The sequence below is a fragment of the Eptatretus burgeri genome, unplaced genomic scaffold, assembly GCF_056783735.1.
Source record: "Eptatretus burgeri isolate ZD-2024b unplaced genomic scaffold, Ebu_testis_v1 Ebu_testis_scaffold_3158, whole genome shotgun sequence".
In the NCBI taxonomy this organism is placed as follows: domain Eukaryota; kingdom Metazoa; phylum Chordata; class Myxini; order Myxiniformes; family Myxinidae; genus Eptatretus; species Eptatretus burgeri.
Window position 1 is genome coordinate 162,870 of NW_028225106.1, and position 20,405 is coordinate 183,274.

General features: G+C 42.2%; 1 pseudogene; it reads right to left on the reverse strand.

Annotated features, from left to right (window-relative positions):
* Window positions 1–6,181: 6,181 nt before the first annotated feature.
* On the reverse strand, window positions 6,182–8,293 carry LOC147006640 (uncharacterized; annotated as a pseudogene).
* Between the last annotated feature and the right edge of the window lie 12,112 nt (window positions 8,294–20,405).

Consider the following 20,405-nt stretch of genomic DNA (forward strand, 5'->3'; position numbering starts at 1 on the left):
CCGGCAAAGTGAGTGCCAGCATGCTGGTATACTGTCGGAGTGGCGACCCATCCAGGATTGTGCCCAATAGCAAAGGAGACTGCTGAAGCAGCACCAATGCTCTGCACAGTGTATGATCCCAATCTCCTCCTCCTTGAGGAGAACCTGCTTCAGAGTGTAAAAGACCTTTGACTGCGGCGAAGATTTACGTTTCAACGGGACAATTACCCCAAGTATACAGCCAAAGCAACACTGCAACACGACAAAGTATTGACTTAGAGGGTTGAATACGCATTGACAAAAGATATTTCAGCTTTTCAATTTTCATTAATTTGTAAAAATTTCAAAAAATATGTTTTCGCTTTGTCATTCGGGGGTATTTTGTGTTGATCAGTGACAAAACATTTAAATTTAATCCATTTTGAAGTCAGGCTGGAACACAACAAAATGTGAAAAAGTCGAGGGGTGTGAATACTTGCTGAAGGCATTGTAGGTTTCACTCGTAAAACACCACAAAGGGCACATTGGTGTCTTTATTTTCTTTCTACCGTGACATCCTCCAGGTGGGTAACTGGTGCACTCGCTTCGGGGCCTCGAGGTGGAGACGGAACACTGTTGTTTGTGTCCTTTATAACATCCTCAAAACAGAAAGTTTCCTGTTTGGAATGATTTTCAATTTCGTTTCAATTTTGCAGGCAGATTAAAACTATTATCTTCCTCCTCTCCGTGCATGTGCGATTGGGAGGGATTCATCACCAAAGTACTGATAAACTACAGGTTTGTTTTCTGATTAATGTTCAAAATATAACTTTCCGCTGAAATAGAGTTGTTCCTCGAACATAAACTGATGTTTGTCGACAGACTGACGGACAGACAAAGTGAACAAACTGCTTAACTCCACCTTTCGCTTCGTGTGCGTGCGGCAACAAAAAACAAAATAAAAAATAATTGAGCTTTATGTATTCCATCAGTAGAAGTAACCGTCGCTTCCCTTACGGGTTTAACCAAACGACGGCACGCTGTACTTACATTCTGCTCCATTCACTCTATCATTTTATTGGGGTTATCTTCCCTCTGCTTGGAAGTCAGCTGACATCTTCATGAACCATCCTTGCTGCTTACATCTGTATATGGCCTGAGCAAAAATCACCTCCACTTCGCTGCGAAGCTCATTGTTGTTACCTTCGCATTCTGCGAAAGGTTATGTATTGGTCGCTGTGTATTTATTTATTTATTTATTTGTGAATGTGTGTGTGTGTGTGTGTGTGTGTGTGTGTGTGTGTGTGTGTGTGTGTGTGTGTGTGTGTGTGTGTGTGTGTGTGTGTGTGTGTGTGTGTGTGTGTGTGTGTGTGTGTGTGTGTGTGTGTTTGTTTGTTATTCGCATAACTCAGGAAGTATTAAACCAAATCGCTTGAAATTTGGTGGGATGATGGGTTATTATCCAAGGAACATTGATTAGATTTTGGGAGCGATCGGGTCAAAGGTCAAGGTCAAGGTCACAGAAAGGTCAAATTCGTATTTTTACCATAGCGCGGTCAATTTTGATCTCATTGGCATGCAACCGATGCCAAATTGTTCAGAATTCATTGCCCAATCTTGTGATGGGCGACATGATACAATTACGTCATTACCCTTGTTAGCGGTTGGGGGTCAAAGGTCAGTGGGGTCACGACCTTTCAAAATATGCGGTTTTTGTCATAACACGGTCAAATCAAAACCGATTTGCATGAAACCAACACCAAAATGTTCACTGTTCTGTTCCCCCACTCTCATGCCAAGAACAAAAAAGTAGCGGAGGCGAAGGTATGCGCTCTACCGAGTGCCTAGTTTCCTTTGGTTTGAACCTCCGCTTGAAATGAGTGAAATGAAACATTCCCCTTCCCTCGTGCTGCTTTCTGCTCCTCTTGCGCTGCCTTCTCTTCCCCTCAAGGGGCCACCTTCCCGTCCCCTTGTGCCCCTCCCCCTCACACCGCTTTCCCCCTCATGCTGCCTTCCCATCCCCTTGTGCCCCTCCCCCTCACACCGCCTTCACCGCCCTCAACAGCAATGAATTACCAGATCACGGCAGGATAGCCGAGAGGTAGCCATGCATGCTCGCTCTCAGCTGTCTCGCCTGGGTTTGAATCCCGACCCAGCGAAAACTGTCATCCCGGTGTTTCACAGGCAGGGTGATTCATAAATGTGTGTGTTGTCTCCCAGATGGGTGTTAAACTCGGCGTCACATCGACCTGGATCCCCTCTGCTCTCCCCTCCACACTTTCCCTCCTCTTCTCCCTCTCTACCTTCTCACTCTGCCTTTCTCTGCTCATCCGATCCCTCTCTCTCCCACCCCCCTTCCTCCTCTATCCTTCCCCTCCCCCCTCCTTCTTTCCCTCTCACCTCCCTCCTCTCCAATATCCTTCCTATCCCTCCTTTCCCTCTTCCCTTGAATATTCCCAACAGCGAAGCCACAGGAAGTATTTGCTGGTAAACAAGTAAACAAACACGAATTAAGCTTTATACATTACATTTTCACACTTTCAGTTGAAAGAAGTAATGATTAACTGTAAATTATTTAATTCGTCAGGTGATCATGAGAGTTCAAATCCCTGACCCTCAGTGATGGGTAACGTTGTTAAACGTATCCATTATGATCCATCCATTATGACCACACTTTATACAGAGAGAGCGTCAGTGCTGCTTCAGCAGTCTCCTGGGATATTGGACACAATCCTGGACAGGTGACCACTCTGACACAGGATACTCAAACGGCTCAATCATCCCAGCAAGCTGGTATCACTTTGCCAATCCCAGAAGGATGACAAGCTGAGTCAACCCCACTTGGTATGAAATGAAGAGCCAGGTGGGAATTGAACTCAGGACCCAAGTAAACCAAGTCCACCACCCTAATCATAAAAACCAACACAAGGTATACCTTCATATTTTACCAAAACAAATAAAGAGTCTGCACAAACATCCGTATCCCGTGAGAATGCTTTCATAACAGTTCTTACAGCAGGTCAAAGGTCGAGGTCACACCTTCAGGTCAAAATTTCGTGAAAAATGATTTTTGGGTCAAACTTTGACCTTGAACTTGTGACTCCTTCCATCGAGCAGAATTAATGAGTTTCCTGGGAAACTCTCACCAACTCTGCTTAACAGCCGACTAGTTTCTTGGCAACTTAGTTCACCCTTCACATCTTTAAATATAATATTGAACATAATTTGGCCTCAAATAAGGTTGTTACAGGACGAGCCATAAACTCCCAACCTGATGATGCACAGGGAAGGTGTTGCATCAGTGAGCATACCTTCCACTGAAAACAAAGGTAAGTCGTTTGTCTTCTCATCCAGTGATTCCTCGAGGACGTCAAAGATGTCACTGCAGTCCTCAAGAACAGGCCATTGTGTGCCGGTGCAGAGGCCCATCACAAGTACATCTTCATCTGATTTGTTTTAAACGAGATGAAAGAGGAAATGAATGATGAATGAAGTGATGAGGTATATAATGATGTCATACATGTACAAGAGGGAGGGTAACATGTCATGGATGGGATTTCCATTCACAATTCAATTCCGGCTCCGCTCCAGACATCGTGACATTCACTAAATCATTGAGTCCCTGTGTTAGTACACAGCACGTACCGGGTCTGGACTCCTTGTCCTCGGGTGAACCGTCCATGGACCCGCGGTCTTCCGGAGAACCTCCCGGACCGACCACGTATCCTCCATCGGAGCCGCTCGTGGATCCCGGGGTGTTCTCTCTGAGATCTCGGGTCATGGTGGACCGCACGTCGTGTCAGGTGAAGGACGGTACGCTGTGGTAACCGAGTGAAGAGCGCGAGCTGTTTGGGTAAAAAGCGAACAGGAAGATCGCGGTGTCTGATTGGTTCCCGCCACATCACGTGTCCATGATTTAAAATAAATACAAAGATTGAACGTTTCGTTTTAACGGATTGTTTGTTTCTATTCAGATTGTGTTGTGAAAGGGGAAAATCAAGTCCGAGTTCGTCGATGATTATTCCCTCGACATGAATCAACGTTCTTTATTTTCTGTTTTTGTATTTATCAACAATCTTCCCTCCATAACGGAGTTATATATGAGTATGTGGGAATGTTGGAATGTTGGAATGTGGGAATGTGGGTATGTGTATGTGTGTATATGGGAATGTGTGTTTATGGGAATGTGTGTATATGGGAATGTGTGTATATGGGTAAGGGGGTATGTGGTAATGCGAATATGTGGGTATGTGTGTATATGGGTATGTGTATATGGGAATGTGGATATGTGTTTATATGGGAATGTGGAAATGTGGGTATGTGTGTATATGGGAATGTGGATATGTGGGTATATGGGTATGTGAATATGTGGGTATGTGTGTATATGGGTATGTGTATATGGGAATGTGGAAATGTGGGTATGTGTGTATATGGGAATGTGGAAATGTGGGTATGTGTGTATATGGGAATGTGGATATGTGGGTATATGGGTATGTGTGTATATGGGAATGTGGATATGTGGGTATGTGTATCTGGGTATGTGTGTATATGGGTATGTGGGTATGTGTATGTGGATATGTGGGTATGTGGGAATGTGCTGTTGCGGCCACGGGTACCGAGACACCAGCTTGTCACTCAGGGGGATTAATCCCCGGTTGTCCTCGGTAGAGTCGGACCTGGGGCCACAACTCACAATTAACGTTGTGGTTCGGTAGGTTGTTTTAAAACCACGAACTCCACCCAGTTAACCACGAGTTCCAGTGTCCACCGTCGAATTATTCCGTTTAACTGGAGGTCACGTGGTTACCTGAGCGGGGAGCGTGCCCTCGGCAAAGCATCAATGTTTTCTCTTGATCTCTTTGACAATTCCAAACCAAACACGGACAGTTTCGAAATCGACAAATGATTTATTAATAATAAAATAAATAAATAACTTTTTATTTTCTTTGGTAAATAAAGAATAATTTCAAGGCAAAATCAATCAAAATGCCAGAAAAGAGAAAAAGAGTAGATGCTTATCGGGGGGGGGGGCGGGGGGAAGAATCGTTCCAAACCCCATTTTCTCCACGGGGGGTCCCGGGTTCAAAACCCTTTTTCCCCAACGGAGGTCCCGGGTTCAAAACCCCTTTGTCATGGATGATAAAATGCATGTAAATTTTCAAAATCAATCTCCAAGTAATCAAACTGATTGAGAGAGCAATGGAACTCTGGAATACCATGTTGATAGTACAGCACTCAGAATGAAATATCTAAATACCAGATATGAAGATATGGTGTCGGAGACAGTCTTTCCGCCCTCTTATTTTGTCTTGCTCTGCACCGACTGAGTGACCTCATCAACAAACAAGGACATGGATACACCCGAACAACCAACAGAAGAACATCTAAAGAAACAGGAAAGGTGACAAACCTTCGATACATGGATGATTTAAAGCTCTTCCTGACCCAGCTGTCCTCCATCCAGGTCTCCAAAGCAGATGTTCACCACCATCTCATATCTTCCCCCATCCAAAATCTTGATATTTACGACACCAGTTGATTCACCCCAAACCCACCTCCTTTTAATTCGCTGTTTTCCTTCCTGATAGTCCCTGTCGTACCGTCTTGTATTCCCCCATCCCATCCCTCTCTCTTCCACAGATATCCTCGTCTTTATTCCGCACTATTTTATGCGTCCCTCTCCCTCCCTTCTTGTCTCCTGTCTTGTGATATGTTGCTGTGTATTAGCTCTTACACAAGCCCCGACTTGGTATGCAAAAAACTAAAAAAAATGCCCCAGTTCCTGATGATGAGAAACATCCCCATAACATGATGCTGCCACCACCAGGCTTCACAGTAGGTATGGTGCCCTTTGGTTGATGTGCTTTGTTCGGAATGCACCAAATGTGGCGTTTTGCATTTTCCATAAGTTCCATCAGACCACAAAACTTTTTTCCACATGGCTTCAGAATCTTTCGTGTGTATTCTTGCATACATCAAACCGGACTCAAGGTGGGCTTTTTTGTGGAATGTCTTCCTTTTCGCCACCTGGGTGGAGAGCTCAGACTTGTGGAATGCTTTGGATATTGTTGTCACATGGACACCAGTGATCAGTCCTTGCCATGAAGGCCTGTACCTCTTTCAAAATTGCCATTGGCCTCTTGGTGGCCTCTGATCAGTCTCCCTGCTTGTTCATCCAGTTTGGAGGGATGACCAGATCTCGGCAGGGTCTTGGTGTTACGCTTTCCATTTCTTCATAATGACTGTCTTGACTGTGCTCTAAGGAATATTCAAGGCCTTTGAAATATTTTTATACCCATCCCCTGATCTGTGCCTTTCTACAACTTTATCCCAGAGATCTTTTGAAAACTCCTTGGGTCTCATGGTTGAGCAATTTCTGTGAAATGCACCACCCAGCAGTGGATACTCACAGGAACGGCTGATTAGATTCTAAAATCATCAGAATCACTACAATTTAAACAGGTGGAGGTCAATTAACCTGGTGTGTGATTTTGAAGGTGATTGGTTCCACCTGAGCTCGTTTGCAATTGCAATTATAAAGGGGGTGGACACTGTGTGGCATCATATACTCGCACCTATTACTGGAAATTCTTTGCTTTTATGTATTCTTTGATGTCCAGATACAGTTGATTGATGATAAAAGACCTTGTTACACACAGAACAATTGGAGGGTTTCTCTTCAGTGTGCATCCTTTGATGTGTCGATGCAGAATATGAACGAGTGAAGGCTTTGTGACACACAGAACAATTGTAAGGTTTCTCTCCGGTGTGTATTATTTGATGTCTGGATCGAGTTGATGAATGAGTAAAGGCCTTGTTACATGCAGAACAATTGAAGGGTTTCTATCCAGTGTGTATTCTTTGATAAGCATGAAAGTTAGATGGATGATTAAACGCTTTGTTACACACAGAACACTTGTTGGGTTTCTCTCCGGTGTGTATTCTTTGATGTCTCGATAAAGTTGACTGCTGAGAAAAGACCTTGTAACATACAGAACAATTGAAGGGTTTCTCTCTGGTGTGTATTCTTTGATGTCTCGATAAAGTTGATTGCTGAGTAAAGACCTTGTTACACACAGAACATTTGAAGGGTTTCTCTCCGGTGTGTATTCTTTGATGAGTATGTAAGTTTGTTGCTTCATGAAACACTTTGTTACACACAGAACACTTGAAAGGTTTCTCTGCGGTGTGTATTCTTTGATGTCTCGATGCAGTTGATGAACGAGTAAAGGTCTTGTTACACACAGAACAATTGAAAGGTTTTTCTCCGGAGTGTATTCTTTGATGTTTCTGAAAGTCAGATGAATAATTGAACGCTTTGTGACACACAGAACAATTGTAAGGTTTCTTTCCAGTGTGTATTCTTTGATGTTTCGATGCATTTGATGAACAAGCAAAGGCTTTGTTACATACAGAACAATTGTAAGGTTTCTCTCCGGTGTGTATTCTTTGATGTGCTGATGCAGTTGATAAGTGATTAAACGCTTTGTTACACACAGAACAATTGTAACGTTTCTCTCCGGTGTGTATTCTTTGATGTTCTGATAGAGTTGATGGATTAACGAAGGCCTTGTTACACACAGAACACTTGTAAGGTTTCTCTCTGGTGTGCATTCTTTGATGGGTATGTAAGTTCGAAGCTTGATTAAACGCTTTGTAACACACAGAACATTTGTAAGGTTTCTCTCCGGTGTGTATTCTTTGATGTTTATGAAAGTTAGATAAATGATTGAACACTTTGTTACACACAGAACAATTGTAAGGTTTCTCTCCGGTGTGTATTCTTTGATGTTCATATAAGTTCGATGAGCGATTAAACACTTTGTTGCAAACAGAACACTTGTGGGGTTTCTCACCTGAATGTATTTGTTGATGACTGTATAAATTTGATGAAGAACAAAAGGCCTTCCTGCATTGTGAACACTTGTAGGGTTTCTCACCGATGTGCAACGTTTGATGTGTCAACAGATATGAAGAAGAAGCAAATCCCTTCTGACACACAGTGCACCTGTGTGACGTCTCACCTGTGCATATTTCAACACATCGTTTTGAACACGATGAGGAGGTTATATCTTTGTTTGTAACAGCAAAATTGTTTATCTTCTCCCTACTTTGTCTCTCCTGTTGCAAGACATTGATACACCTGTCACAGTTGGTGTTGTTTGTCGACACACCTCTAAACTCGTCAACATCCTGACACAAACTCTCTGTCAGGTGATGATAGAAAGAAACTTCTCTCTCCAATGACGAGGAACAGTTGACACTTGAAGACGCTTCAAGTTTTTTCTCTGCAAATTTAGAATGGAGCAAAAACATCAATAAATCACTTTTACAACTTGAACAGCACTCGGAGAGCACATAGTCTCACCTTGCATGTTCATTCTGAACAAAATTACCATTATTAACGAAACACCCCACTATTATGGCCCACATTCTCGTATCATCCACACACTCTATTATATCATATTGTTTCTTAGAATGGGTTGTGAACGTCAAAAAATTAATTCACTCACGTCTGGTCAAAGATCAGATAAATGAAGTTTCGGATTTTTCAGAGAAGGATTTCAATTCAACCAATCATGGCTGGAAGAAGACTTCACTGATGACATCATCATTATCACACGATATTCCCCATGGGGAGTTGATAACACATTCAAAGTTTCAATTATTTTCGTTGAATGGTTTCAGAGAAAATGATATTCAAATTTTCCCTTCAATTTTTGTTCCTTGAAATTACAAATGTTCCTTGAAATTCAATATGGCTGCCATACCATGTGACATATGACGACAATGTTAACAAAGAGAACATTCTCCATCGGGAGTTCCTCCTTTGTTTCAAATTTTGCATCAATCGGACAAGCGGAAACAGAGAACAATTTTTAAAGTGAAAATATGAAGACGTGGACACATAGACAGACAGACACAAACGCACACAGACACACCGAACACATTGGACAACGACAACTGTTCAGAAAAGGAAAGAGAAACCCAAAACTAAAAAAGCAAATTCAAAAAAAAAATAACAAACACAAAATTGCAGACAAAGACATCGAGTGCTTGGGTGTTTAAAACAAAGTCAATCTGGAAATGATAGGAAGAAAGACACGTCTGAAGACGACAATGGTTCACGAGCGGTATTTGATGATGTCGATTGTTTCAGAAGTCAAGGATGAGACAATGTGATAATTTTTGACCAAGCTATAAAATGATCAACATGATGTGGTGCGTGTGACAGGTTATTCGCTGCAAAATGTCGAAAACCCGGTTTCGTTCAACAACTTTCAAATTTTGACCTTTGCATAACCTTTAAAGGTCACAAAACAATTTTGTGGACATTAAAATAAGGAAACAGGATACGTCCTATAGCTTATTGGAGTTAGTTCATCGAAGAAGGTCGAAAACCCGGTTCGATTCCCACAACTTTGAAAAATTTACCTTTGTGGCCTTTAAAGGTCAAAGGACAAGGATTATGACCTTTGATGCAAAACTTCCTCTGGAACATTCCAGGAACATCATAACGTCATATAGGCTATATGGAATTTCGCACTCCTCGGATTATTATCAGTGGAGGATAAATGGGGCTTCTGAGGCATCTATGCAAATGAACGCGGAAAAGGGGGTAAACTCTATGAATTAAATCCCGAAAACCCCAAAACAGGAGACTGATTCCTCCCCCTCCCATACAAATTAATAGGCTAACCTTTCTGACTCAAGGCTCATTCGGTTAAAACAGGAGAATGGTTTTCTCCCTCCCCCATCCAAGCTCATGTTGAATTGAGACTATCTCAAGACCTAAACAACCCCTAAACAGGAGACTAATTCCTCCCTGTCCCATACAAATTAATAGGGGAAGCTTTCTGACTCGAGGTCAATCAGGACAAAACAAGAGAATTATTTTTTTCCCATACAAGCTCATGTTAAATTGTCTCAAGACCCCTAAAACCTCCAAAACACAAAAAATATATATTTTATAAAAAATATAAAAAAATATATAAAATATAAAAACCAAAAATATAAAAAAATATAAAAACCAAAACCCTCCCCCACCCCACCCTCTTTGACTCTCGGTCCATGGAGTCAAAAGAAGAGATCGTCTTACAAACTCCTCTGAGGCATCTCCTCTATAAAGGAGTTTGTAAGACGATTGGAAAAAGACTGTATCAGCCAAAGAGAAATAATGGTGAAAACCTATAAACTAATGTCATTAACAAAGAGAGAGAAAAAGGAATTTGGAAAGAACAGTTTCTGTCATATTTTGAGGAGAACATTGAGGGAGACGTTAAGTTTAGGGATCACTGTCATCTTACTGCTAAATATAGAGGTCCAGCTCATTCCTGTTGTAATCTTAAATTCAAGCCTCCAAATTTTATTCCTGTCTTTCTTCACAACAACGCTCACTATGACACACATCTATTTATAAATGAACTTTCAAAGACATCTGGAGATATTTCTGCCATTCCTAACACAGATCAAAAATACATCTCATTCACAAAAACAATTCATACATCCCCCATATTACCCATATCAGATTTCTTAACACATACAAGTTTATATCAAGTCCATTATCTAACTTAGTATCAAATATTAAAAACTTCCCGAGTCTTAAATCATATTTCTCAAATCAAGAAGAGATTGATCTCTTATCACAAGAGGGAATATATCTACATGAATAAATGGATTCATTTGAGAAGATTAAAGAAACACAACTTCCTTCAAGGGAAAGTTTCTATGGAAAGTTAAATAAAACTTATATTTCCGATAGAGATTATACACAAGCTAAAAAGGTTTGGGAGAAGTTTAATATAAAGAATCTTGGAGAATATCATGATTTGTATCTTAAAACTGATGTATTGTTATTGGTTGATGCGTTTGAAACTTTTAGAACAGTCTGTCATAATAAAAATTCTAATGGATTAGACCCCGTTCACTATTACACAGCCCCGGGCTTGTCTTGGAGTTCTATGTTAAAAATGACAAAATTTGGAATGAATCAGTGATATAGATATGCTTTTAATGATAGAGAAGGCGAAAAGAGGAGGAATATCTCAAGTATGTTCCAAGAGATATGCGAAAGCAAATAATAAATATCTTCCCAATTATAATAAGAATGAGGACAACTCTTACCTGATGTATTATGATGCTAACAATTTGTATGAGTGGGCTATGTCTCAATCTTTACCTTCTGGAAAACTTCATTGGGTTAAAGAAAAACATGATGAAAAAGTTTTACTTGACATTGTTATCTCCTCTCAAAAATAATTGGATGAAGCTGAAGTTGGATATTATTTTGAGGTTGATTTAAAATATCCAGAAGAACTTCATAACAAACATAAAGACCGACCTTATGCCCCTGATAAAGAAAGTCCAAGAAAAGAATGGTTTCGTGATTTCCAACAGTCATTTAATATTGTTGCGGATTCGCGCCCGCCGGCGTGCGAACGGCCATGTAACTCGAATCGCGGCACGTCGCCCACCGGACGGACAATCCCGTCGTGACCCTCTCGGACGAACGCCGGGAACTAGTCACGGGTGGACCTTTCGGCCTCACCACGATCGTGCCAATCAGCCCCCCGCGTGGGATAGGGTTGCTCGCCAAATTCGACCTACCTAAGTACCCACACGGAGGGTAGACCGGGCGATCGCACCTCGCCGCAGGTCGACTTCGGACACGGGCCACTTTAAGCGACCCGTTCCGTACTATCGGGATAACCGAGCGGTGTTATCGTCAACCTGGACGGTTCGATTAATTATCGGGCGTTTTAGCCCACGACCAACCCTTTACGTGAAGTAAGATGGAGATTCAATAAAGGAAAAGACGAAGCGAAACGGGAAAACAGTTCAACATGAAGCACATTTATTTCGCGATGAACGGAAAGCACACATATACAATTACACCAAAAGCAAATGTAAAAGAAGAAGAAGAAACACACAATAATGCACAAAAAGCAAATGTAAAAGCAAAAGACAATGCAGAGCTAACCGACTACCGAGCACACGGCAACACTTATACAGTTTTACTTCACAGACGGCGCCGACAACACATATACTCAAAGCAAAAGAAAAAGGGACCACCCTCCACTATGAGGGGGCAGACGGCCTGGGGCCGAGACCACGTCGAGCCTACCCGTCTGGTGATGAGCCGCAAAATGGCGCTGGCGCCCCGACTCCGCGGGCCTCGCTGGGACTGCCTGGTATGGGGTGGGAACGAGGCCCCCTTCTCGCACTATCTCAGCGCGGGGGGAAACAGGAGGGGGTTGTTGATGCTCGGGGGAAGGAGGACATCTCCTTGTCTCGGGTCCCGCGACGAGCGTCTCCACCACGACCTCGGTCGCGTTGCCGGCCTCTCCCCTCCGCAGCTCCCCGACTCTGACACGAGCACCCCCTCGACCGCCTTCGCCGCCGCCACCTCTCCAACTCTCCACAGCTCCGTCCAACCGCCTTCTCCGACTCCTCTCCTGACTGGCTCTTCCCAACTCCACCGACTGACTACTACTGCTTCTTCTTCCCAACTCCACCGACTCCGAACTGCCTCGGGGCGAGCGAACGCGGCCGTTTTATAGCCCCCGGGGCCTCGCTCCTTCGCCTTCGACCCTTTACCTTCGACCCTTCACCTCTGGCTGGCTCCCCATTGGACCGAGGAAAAGTGGGCGTGAATGCTTTTTGATCCATGAATTTGCATATAGCGATATTACTCCAACGCACCTGGAGGCGGGGCCAAATCGCCCCACGCTCGCCGATAGGACGGAACAGAAGTGGGCGTGAGTCGTTTTTGATCCGTTTTCTTCGGAAAGGCTGTGATGTCTCTGCACACGCTGCTCGGTGCGCGCCCTGCACGAGTCCAGTATCGGTGCCCACAAGCGGCGCGGAAATGGCGGTGATGCGATGGTTGCGAGAGCGAGATGTGACGGTAAAGGTCGTGGCTGTTGGCGTTGTTGTTGTTGTGAAGCGGCGTTGCGGCTGGTGGTTGTTGTGTGATGGCTGTTGAGACGTGGTTGGTGGTGGTAGTAATGGCGGCTGGTCCAAAATAAAGATAGTAAAAGAAAAACGGCTATCTAGAGGGGTCGCAGCCCGAATGAATGACATTTATTCCCTCGAAACAACGGGTTTGGGCCTAACTACACATATACTTACAGAGATATCTCACCTAAGGGACCTGAATGGTGGTTTGCGAATTTCGTCAACCACAACAATATAAAAGGTAAATCTCCAGAAAAACTACTTGCAACATTAAATGATAAAGAAAGTTATGTTTTCCATCAAAGGAACTTGAGACAATATTTATCTGCTGGGTTGAGAGTGAGGAAAATTAATCGAATTTTAAAATTTAAACAAAGTCATTGGTTAAAGAAATGAATTGATTTTAATACAAAAAGGAGAACAGAAGCAAAAACAGATTTTGAGAAGGACTTTTATAAATTAATGAATAATGCTGTATTTGGAAAGACTGGAAAATGTTAGGAATCGACAAACCATAAGACTTTCTGCATCTTCGAAACAGGTTTCAAAGTTAATTAATAGACGAAGTTTTGAACGAGCGGAGGTGTTTTCAGAGAACTTTTGTGCGATTCATTTGAAAAAAGAGAGTATTGAAATAGATAAACCGATTTATATCGGAACATCAATTCCTGACTTGTCAAAGTTGTTATTGTTTGACTATTACTATAATAATTTAAAATTAAAGTATAAGGATAATGTGTCATTGTTAAATATGGATACAGATAGTTTTATATTAGAAATTAAGACAAGTGATGTATATGAGGATATGATTGATAATATTGATATGTATGATACAAGTAATTATAAGTCTGATAGCATGTTATTTCCATTAAAGAATAAAAACGTTATTGGTAAGTTTAAGGATGAGTTGGGTGGAAAGGTCATGAGTAAATTTGTGGGTTTGAGATCAAAGTCTTATGCTTTTACGTATATTGATAATAATTAGATTGAAGGGTGTAACAAGAAGCTAAAGGGAAGAAAGAAAAATATAATCAAAGAAACAATAAACTTTAAAAATTATTACAACTGTTTCTCCTGAAAGAAGGAAGAGTACAGAAAAATGAATACAATAAGAAGTTATAAACATCAATTATATTCAGAAGAGATAAATAAGAAAGCATTAGGAGCTTTTAATGATAAAACATATATTTTAGAGAATGGAATCAAGAGTATCCCTTCTGGTTATAAGTATAAGTGTCAAGGGGCGTCTTTTTCTGATTTATAAATGACAGAACCAAGCAATAACCAAGCCAAAGAGTGGAGATGTAATCAGCCTTGGTATTTAAATGGGAAACATATCGAATGTGAGAAATATCAAAGAAGTCTTCTTGAAGAAATAACTGGGGTAAAAGTAAATAACACAAATAAGCAGATAAATTTAATTATGAATAAGTTGGAGGATGTAAAGAAAAAAATTAATATCCTTGAATGGACTGAAAACTTTGATGGTTATCAATTGAACAATGGAAAAACAATTTACAACAATCTCAAAATGATATGTGGATCAGGAGATGGTCAAACAAGAGCATTGAGAGAAGTTTATCATTTCATTTCTGCTCAACAAAGACACAAAAACCAAGAACTAAGTTCTAAAATAGTATTTGTGAATATACTCGATGGTGATGAATGTAATCGGAAAATTAATTTATTGCCTCGAATAGAACATGGACAAATATTTATTAAATCAATCTTTGAGTGGAGTGAAAATATAAAACTAAATCAGTAAGTAATGGGGCAGAGATCGATCTCTTCTTTTGACCCCATGGACCGAGAGTCACCCGAGGGGGTGGGGGTGGGGTGGGGTTTGGGTTTTTTTTATATATTTTTTGTGTTTTGGGGGTTTTTGGGGTCTTGAGACAATTTAACATGAGCTTGTATGGGTAAAAATCATTCTCCTGTTTTGTCCTGATTGACCTCGAGTCAGAAAGCTTCCCCTATTAATTTGTATGGGATGGGGAGGAATTAGTTTCCTGTTTAGGGGTTGTTTAGGTCTTGAGACAGGCTCAATTCAACATGAGCTTGGATGGGGGAGGGAGAAAATCATTCTCCTGTTTTAACTGAATGAGCCTTGAGTCAGAAAGGTTAGCCTATTAATTTGTTTGGGGAGGATCATTTTGGGGTTTTTTGGGCCCTGAGACAGTCTCAATTCAACATGAGCTTGTATGGAAGAGAGAGAGAGAAAAACCATTCTCCTGTTTTAACCGAATGAGCCTTGAGTCAGAAAGGTTAGCCTATTAATTTGTATGGGAGGGGGAGGAATCAGTCTCCTGTTTTGGAGTTTAATTCATAGAGTTTACCCCCTTTTCCCCATTCATTAGCATGGATGCCTCAGAAGCCCCATTTATCCTCTACTATTATTCATACTTTGATGAAATCAGCGTAAAAACAAACTTGAAGGGGGCGCCATGGGCAAGGTGTTCGAGATACAGCAAAATGGTTTCAAGACTTTAGGTGGGGTATGACCTCAAGACAATGCATAAAAAATATTGTCATCCGAGCTCTCAAAGTTTGGGTGGTCGTATGATTTTTATGTCAAAATTCGCAATTTTCTACGTTGTTGACCTTATGACCTTGACATTGGGACGAAAATGAAAAATCGGACAACGACAAGTTTTAGATAATTCATTTTGCTATTCAAACACCGAAAAACCCATTCCATTCAGTCAATTCCCGAGAAGATAGATTTTTAATCCAACTACCCCCGAAAATGGCTATTTTTTGGGCGGAGCACGCCCTAATCCAGGAAAACACAACTAGACATTGATATGGAACAGATAACCACGTTTCATCAAGATCGGATCAAAGTCCACGGAGTTATGCTCTGGACAGACAGACACAAAGACAGACAGACAGATAGACACACAGACATAACGAATATAGTGGTCACTCTGGCTGGTACTCGTGAACCAAATAACACCACCGCATGAGGAAGCAAACAACAGGAGAAAACAAAATCACATGTTTAAGAGAAACCCGAAGAGATTCTTCCACGAATAATGGAAACAAAAGCAGAATGTGTCAAATCCCCCTGAAAAAGAAAAGATGGGAAAACATTCTGGAAAGGAATTCTTGGAGATCGAAAGGAACAAAACAAGGAAGCAGAATGGATCGTGGACTTGGAAAAGAAGAAGCACCATGTCGGTGGAGGAAATGTCCCCAGTGATTATTGATGAAGAAATAAATAATTTAAAACACTTTAAAAATGCCACCAAACTTTCAAATCCAGGCCCACATGGAATTCCAAACTTCTGGCTGAAACAACTTGATGCTCACCACAATCACGACACCTGGACATTCAAACAACTGATCCAAGAGGAAAAGGAAGTGCATGAGTGGTTCGAAGAAGGAAGCACATTTCTCATCGAAAAATCTGAAGAAACCCAACTTCCTCACAAATACCGGCCAATAACATGTCAACGAACAACACACAAACTTCGGACAGGAATCATGACAGAAATGATGTTCCATCACCGAAGCCAACAAGGAGGTTGACACCTCGAACAAAAGGGCCACCACCCACGACTGAATAAGGCCATACTTGAAAATTTCAAAATGCGAAGAACCAAATTGTCCACCATCTGGATGGACTATAAGAAAGCTTTTGACAGAGTTCCACATTCATGGATGATAAAATGCATGTAAATATACAAAATCAATCCCCAAGGAATCAAACTGATTAAGAAAGCAATGGAACTCTGGAATACCACGATGATAGTGCAGCACTCAGAAAGAAATATCGAAATACCAGATGTGAAGACACTGCATGGGATCTTCCAGGCAGACAGTCTTTCTCCCCTCTTGTTTTGTCTTGCGCTCGACCCACTGCGTGACGTTATCAACAAACATGGAGATGGATACACCCTATCAACCAACAGAAGAACATCCAAAAAACAGGAAAGGTGACACACCTTCGATACATGGATGATTTAAAGCTCTTCCTGACCCAGCTGTTTTAGCTGTTGAAAGTCTGGTTGGGTCACAACAACACCAACCAAGGATTGAACTGGCCAGAGCAGATGATAAATCTTTCCCTCACCTTTTCAATGTGGGCTGACTTTCCGACCTCCGCCACAAGGAGCGATGTGTGATCCATCCGAGCACCCAAAGGGCTGCAGTCTTGACGCCATTCTCTCTCGAGGATGATCAAAACATCGTTGGATGATCTCACCCCCTCTGAAAACTCCTATCAACCTTGAGTTCATAAATATTCCTGATCCCTTCAAAATTATGCTGACCTTCAGATGACTGCTGCAACAAAGCTGCGAGTGATTCTTCCCTGAACTCACAACATGTCAGCGATGGAGTCAGCATGTTTGGAGGATAAACAGACCTCGTCTCACTGAAAACGACATCGGAATTGAAAGTTTCTATGTACTGCAGAGTCAGGGAAAGAGTGTGTTGCTTGTGTTGCCCCGATTCTCCAAATCGATGTTCAAATTTGTTTTTGCTGTTTTAATTGACTCAAATGTACAGGAGGAATTGAGAATTTCTTCGACACACGCTTGGAACAAGATCACCCATTGGATACAGCCGTTGGATACAAGATCACCCGTTGGATCACTTTAACTTCCAGGTTCCTTTTTCAGATCCTGGTGTCACATTTGATTCGTGCTTGCAAGAGTTCTCTGAGACTGGGATATGGACGTTTTTGCACATGTGTCGGTGGATTGCTCTCGATACCTTGTTGTATCTTTGTGTGCACAGGTGTTCTGACATGAGGTTTTTACAATTTGAGAGAAGGTGGCGGTGTTTTCTATTTCTACCTTAGAGAACCTGCACCTGCCCTGATTGACTCCACCGGCCATCTTCTTTATTGTGTCCTTGGTATTGGGTATTTACAGTGCCGATAGAAAGTCTACAATCCCTTTCAAAATTTTCACCTTTTGTTGCCTTATAGCTTGGAATTAAATTACATTTAATCAGACTGTTTCCCCTTTATTTACACATCGTCACCCACAACTTCCAAATGAAAAACAAACTCCATTAAAATTCTGTTATTCTATTAAAATTAATTGAAAATACAAAACTGGAATATCTTGGTTGGAGAAATGTCCACCCCCCTGATTTTTAATACTTGGTGGAACACCTTTGACAGCAATTACAACTGTGAGTCTGTTGGGATTGATCTCGACCAACTTTGCACACCTTAGTTGGGTAATACTTGCTCATTCTTCTGCACAAAACTGTTCAAGCTCAGTCAAGCTGCGTGGGGAGTGTTGATGGACAGTAATCTTCAAGTCATGCCAAATATTCTCGATTGAATTTAGGTCGGGGATCTGACTGGGCGACTCAAGGATATCTTTTTGTTCCTCAGCCACTCCAGTGTGGCTTTGCTTGTGTGCTTCGGGTCGTTATCATGCTGTAAGGTGAACTTCTGTCCCAATTTCAGTTCTCTTGTCGAGGGCAGCAGTTTTTCCTCTCGGATTTTCTGTTTTGCTCCATCCATTTTCCGTTCATCCTGACAACTCACACCCTCACTTTGTCTCTCTGAAAGGACCACTTGGAACAAACCACCCCCCCCCCCATTTCTCAACATTCCCCGTTTAGGAAGTCCTTTCATTCAAGCTTCTGGGTCTCACGATCTGCCATGATCTTTTCAAGGAAAGCCACATCTCCAAGCTGGCCTCCAAAGTCAATCGCCAACATGGAATCCTCCATTGTGCTAAGTCCTTCCTTGGCACACCTGAGATTATAACCATTTACAAAGCTTTCATCAGCAGTCTGATGGATTACTGCTCCAACCTCTGGGGTTGTGCTAATGCCTCACACCAAGCTCGACTTCACGCTGTGGAAACCAAGGCTTTTAGGATCATTGCTATTTCCCGTGATGGTGAGTCTTTGGAACTCTCAATCTCTCACCGAAGGCAGGTCGGTGATCTTTCTGTCTTCTACCATCTCTTTCCTGGCCTTGCCCCCCCCCCCACCTTTGCTCTGTCTGTGATCTGTCCCCCTTAAATTTCCTCAGGGTACTCATGGTCTGACAAAAACCCCCTTCTCGTGAAACTGCAAAATCAAGAATGACTGCTCATCTTCACTCTTTCATTCCTTTTTTCTTTCCTGCCTCTGGAACAAACTCCGATGCCCTCTTCAATCCAAGTCCTCCCTCCAGGTCTTCAAAGCAGCTGTTCACCACCATCTCATCTCTTCCCCCATCCAAAATCTTGATATTTACGACCCCAGTTGATCCACCCCAAATCCATCTCCTTCAAATTCCCTGTTTTCCTTCCTGAAAGTCCCTGTCGTACCATCTTGTTTACCTCCATCCCATCCCTCTCTCTTCCACAGATATCCTCATCTTTATTCCGCACTATTTTATGCCTCCCTTTCCTTCCCTTCTTGTCTCCTGTCTTGTGATATGTTTCTGTGTATTAGCTCTTACACAAGCCTCGACTTGGTATGCAAACTGTAAAAAGTGCCCCAGTTCCTGATGATGAGAAACATCCCCACAACATGATGCTGCCACCACCAGGCTTCACAGTAGGTATGGTGTCCTTTGGCTGATGTGATTTGTTGTGAATGCACCAAATGTGGCGTTTTGCATTTTTCCATAATTTCCATCATACCACAAAAAAATTTTCCAGCTGGCTTCAGAATCTTTCGTGTGTATTTTTGCATACATCAAACAGGACTCAAGGTGGGCTTTTTTGTGGAATGTCTTCCTTCTTGCCACCTGGGTGGAGAGCCCAGACTTGTGGAATGCTTGAGATATTGTTGTCACAAGCACACCAGTGATCAATCTTTGCCATGAAGGCCTGTGGCGCTTTCAAAGTTGCCGTTGGCCTCTTGGTGGTCTCTGACCAGTCTCCTTGCTTCGTCATCCAGTTTGGAGGGATGACCAGATCTCGGCAGGGTCTTGGTGTTACGCTTTCCATTTCTTCATAATGACTGTCTTGACTGTGCTCTAAGGAATATTCAAGGCCTTTGAAATATTTTTATACCCATCCCCTGATCTGTGCCTTTCTACAACTTTATCCCGGAGATTTTTTGAAAACTCCTTGGGTCTCATGGTTGAGCATTTGCTGTGAAGTGCACTACCCAGCAGTGGATACCCACAGGAACAGCTGATTTTATTCTGAAATCATCAAAATCACTACAATTTAAACAGGTGTAGGTCAATTAACCTGGTGTTTGATTTTGAAGATGATTGGTTACGGCTGAGCTCGTTTGCAATTGCCGTTATAAGGGGGGTGGATACTTATCCAACCAAGATATTGTTGTAGATTTCCGCCCGTCCGGCGTGTGGACGACCACCTTTAGCCCAATTGCGGGCGCGCGCGCCCACCGAACGTGGCAATCTAGTCGCAGCTTCCGGATTAACGCCGAAACCCAGCTATGGGTGTTCTTAACCCACCATAAACCAGCCAACTCTTCTGTCCACGCGCTGCAGGGTCGATCGCCGGATTGTCGATATACCTAACTATTCGCGCAGACAGAAATGCCGGGAGTTTATA